Source organism: Panicum virgatum, chromosome 8K (assembly GCF_016808335.1).
Source record: "Panicum virgatum strain AP13 chromosome 8K, P.virgatum_v5, whole genome shotgun sequence".
NCBI lineage: Eukaryota > Viridiplantae > Streptophyta > Magnoliopsida > Poales > Poaceae > Panicum > Panicum virgatum.
Genome location: NC_053143.1, coordinates 54,071,223 through 54,075,573, shown reverse-complemented (window position 1 = coordinate 54,075,573; position 4,351 = coordinate 54,071,223). Strand labels below are relative to the sequence as shown.

The following is a 4,351-nucleotide window of genomic DNA, read 5'->3' as shown; positions in this document are numbered from 1 at the left end:
ACCGAGTGTACGATGTATGGTCCATCCCATTTGCTTTGTAATTTTCCTTTGCCAAAAAGTTTGAATCTTGAATTGTAGAGTAGGACCTTGTCTCCTTCTTTGAATTCCTTGTTTTGTAATCGTTTGTCGTACCATCTCTTCATCCTTTCTTTGTAAATTGCTACACTATTGTACGCTTTCAATCTTAACTCCTCCAATTCGCTTATTTGGATTCTCCTTTTAATTCCAGCGGCTTCCGCATCAAAGTTCATTTCCTTCATTGCCCAATACGCCTTATGTTCTAGCTCAACCGGCAAGTGGCATGTTTTTCCATAAACAAATTGATAAGGAGTCATACCAATCGGGGTTTTGTGTGCCGTACGATATGCCCATAGTGCATCATCTAGTCTCTTTGACCAATCTTTTCCTCCTTTTACCCCGGTCTTCTTTAAGATATCCTTCAATTGTTTATTCGAAGTTTCCGCTTGTCCATTTATTTGGGGGTGATAAGCCGTGGACACTCTATGTTCAATTCCCAATTTCTTCAAGCATTTACCAAAGTCTTTGCCCGTGAAGTGTGTTACTCCATCGCTTATCAAGATTCTCGGGACGCCATATCGAGGGAAGATTACCGATTTAATCATGTTTATGGACTCCTCCGTTGATGCCTTCCGACATGGCATAGCTTCAACCCACTTAGAAACATAGTCCACCATCACCAATATATGCTCAAATCCATGTGAGTTCACGAATGGTCCCATGAAATCGATTCCCCAGACATCAAATAGATCTATTTGCAAATTGTAGTTTAATGGCATGGCATTCCTTTGCGAGATATTCCCCGTCCTTTGGCATTCCGGACAAGTCGAAACAAATCTTTTCGCATCTTCATGCATCTCGGGCCAATAGAATCCACTCGTATCTTTGCATAATATGCTCCTTCTGCACTTATCTTTGCATAATATGCTCCTTCTGCACTTCCAATACAATCAGGAATACTTTTTATAATTGAACCAGTGAGGTCCAACACTCGTATCTTTGGGAGTGTTTTGAAAATTGTATTTTCAACTTCTAATGCCTTACACTTATTTGTCAAAGTCCTTACTCTGATAATATGCTCCTTCTGCACACTAGGGGTAATTGATAACTCCTTACCCTTGACAATTGCAATACGTCGTAGTTTGGTTAAAGATTTAGTCTCCAAGGATTGTGGATCTCCACAAAAAAAATTCTTCACCTGATAAATGTTGAACCAGTTTTCTTAAAAGATCATGCATTTTGCATTTAGAATAATCAGCGAAAGTTTCATGTGGTTGAAGAAGATTTCTATATATCAATTCATAGTAATATTCTTTAGCTGTATCCTCCAGAAGTTGTGTGCCTTGCTCTTGCACAAAACCTTCAGCAATCCAATACCTAACAAGGTCATCACGAAACATGGTAAAATCTTCAGGATATAAGGCACAGTACAAAAAACATTGTTTCAAATGCCGCGGTAGCTCATCATAACTCAGATACAAAGCACCACTCAGCTCAGTATGAAGCATGCTAATAGATCAAGCACTTTTGTTCATAACCTTTCTCCACTCATTCTCATTTATCTCTTTAGTTGCTAGAACACTAGCAATAACCTTGATTGCAAGAGGAAGGCCACCACACAAACGAACAATCTCCAACCCAATAGTCTTCAGGTTTTGGACTTCAATATATTTTACAATGTTCATACTCTTCCACAGCAGCTCCCATCCTACTTCTGGGGACATCAAAGCAACTCGATGAATATATTCCACCCCACTCGTGCAACTGTATCATTTCGAGTGGTGACCAAAACTATTCCTTTTGCTGCAGGGTCAAGTGGAGTTCCTATGAGATCGGTCCATACGCCATGCTGCCAAATGTCATCCAACACAAGGAAATAACTTTTATTTTGAATGGCTATAGCAAGCTTTGTGCTGAGTTCTCCCACAGTTTGGCCATGCTGATATTGTACCTCAAACTTTCGAAGAACTTCTTTCAAAAGATCAATTGTAGAGTACTCTTGAGAAACACAAATCCATGCTTGTTTGCTGAAGCTTCCTTTTATTCTGGTGTCATTATATATTTTTTGGGCTAGAGTCGTTTTTCCAACACCTCCTGTTCCAACAATACCAAGCTTGTAGATTGTTTTATCCTTATTTCGAAGTACCAAGTCCATAATTTTTCTGCTAGCATGTAAAATTTCCTTTCCAACAATGTTTGGCTCCACAAGTTGCCATGTTGTCATTTGTTGTACCATTGGATTTTCTAATTTAGGTTGCATGTTCTGAAGCTTTAAGAATCTTTCACCAAGCTTTGAAATCTTCTCAAGTTCAGTGTTGAAGTCCTGATCTGAACTGCAATCTTGTGGCGTATTCGAATATTAGGAAAGCAGGAACAAAACGAAGAACCTTTAAATGAAGTAGAGCTACTTGAGGATGAAGGGCGATCAGGTAGCAGTTTGTTGCCTTCTAATATAGCCAAGTCAATAATGTCATCAGCTTCATACATAGCATCTTTTAGTTAAGAAAGCCAATTATTAACTGCTGCCTCCTCTATTCTCCTTTGCTCGGCATCATTAAGAAAACATTGTATTTGGTTCATGGTTCACTTTAGTTCTATGAGCTCTTCTTTTACTCCAAGAATCTGAATAGCCTCCTCTGAAATCATATCTTGCAATTTCTTTGCACAAGAACCAACTAGAGAATCTAGTATGGTTGCCATCTGATAATCTTGAGGGAGGGGGGGGGGGGGGGAGAGATGCACAAAGTACCCAAGCAGATTATATGGGAGAATGCAAAACTCGCATGGCTGTAGGCTGCAAATGGATTATTTAAAATTAGACAAGTTTCACTAAATAGTTATCTTGTAATAGAGGTTCGCAGATAAACATACTTGTTTATAATCTAAATTTGATATGAATAACTGTAATTAATGAATTTACACAAGCTAGCTAGGAGGACATGCTATCATATTTTACTGTGGAAATATCATGGGGCCAAGTAAACAAGGACGCAATATGTGAACCACAGCTAGAAGTCTGACCTTACAATCTTATTCTCCCTCAAGGAAAAGTGACTGATAACAAGGATGAATAGTAATCATCTTGCAGAGACAGTTTGTTCAGTTAATCAGTCCATCAGTACATCAATGTCTTGATGGAGTGAGACCAAGGAGATTAGAAGCAAGTGCTTGGAGAAACCAACCTACAGAATAGATGAGGACTATTAGCTGAGAAGTGGCGTTAGACCTTAAATGACAGCCTATTTGATACAGTGCGCACAACTAGAATGGCATAGTAGACAAGAAACATTACCACTGACTCAGATCTTCTAGAGCTGAAAACAGTACCTGAATACCGAATATGGATCCACTGTTATTTGGCAGATAAGAGTGTTGTACACGGAGATTAGTTTGTGTCAATGAATTTTGTTTTTCCTTTTTGCTCCCAACCGGATGTAATCAATAAGAAATTGTGCTTTGTCTAGCATGAAACTTCTGCTATCTCTGCACGATCAACACGTTCAAATCAGCCAATGAGGTGAGGCATGTGCAATGAGAAGAGAAAAGTGGAAACCGGAACTCTATCTTGTCTTAAGTACCAGGGCCAAGGAGCTTTGCACATCAATCAACGTACCATGAGCTTAGCAGAGTAGAGCTGAAGGATGAGGACAATGTCCGATCCAGACGGATGCCAGTACGTGTGTCCCCCTTTTTTTTTAACTTTTCTTATTTTTCTCTCAGCTGTCCAACAGAAATGAGAAGAAACGGGTGCACAATCAACACATGTAAATCAAGCATGGTTTAAGAAAAGAGAGAGGGGAAACTAAACATCCGAACCCTTTGTCAACCAGGCAATGAATTTTTTCGCTTACCAAACTGAAAGGATGCAGAAACAGAGGAGCCGGTTGAAAGCCCAAAGTGCACTTCCTACTGAACCACCCACTCCAATTCCTCCTCTTATTAACATCACTTCAGCAGCGAGGAAATGGATCACGGTCACAGCAGGCATATGTACCATGAAGTCATGAACGCTGCTCGTTGCCGTCGTTGATTGGGTGAGGCTGGTGCAACTTGATTCCATGGTCAAGGTCTCTGTCTAGCGCTGGGAGCGGGGCCATGTGGCCCCCACTCAATTATTGGTCTTGCATAGAGGCGCGATGACATGGTCCCAGTCTCAAGGGGATTTATGAAGAATTTCATAACATTAAATATCATCACTTTTGCTGACCCGACAAGGAGAGAGAAGTTTAGAGTTTTATGGGATGTGAGAGAAGTTTCATCACTATGAAACTCATCTGACACAATTACCTAGTTCTCAGTCTAGGTAATTGTGTTCATGAAACTCCCACTGAGA

At 40.1% G+C, this 4,351-nt stretch overlaps 1 pseudogene; it reads right to left on the bottom strand.

Moving 5' to 3' along the window:
* Positions 1–957: 957 nt before the first annotated feature.
* On the bottom strand, positions 958–4,027 carry LOC120645245 (annotated as a pseudogene).
* Positions 4,028–4,351: the final 324 nt, after the last annotated feature.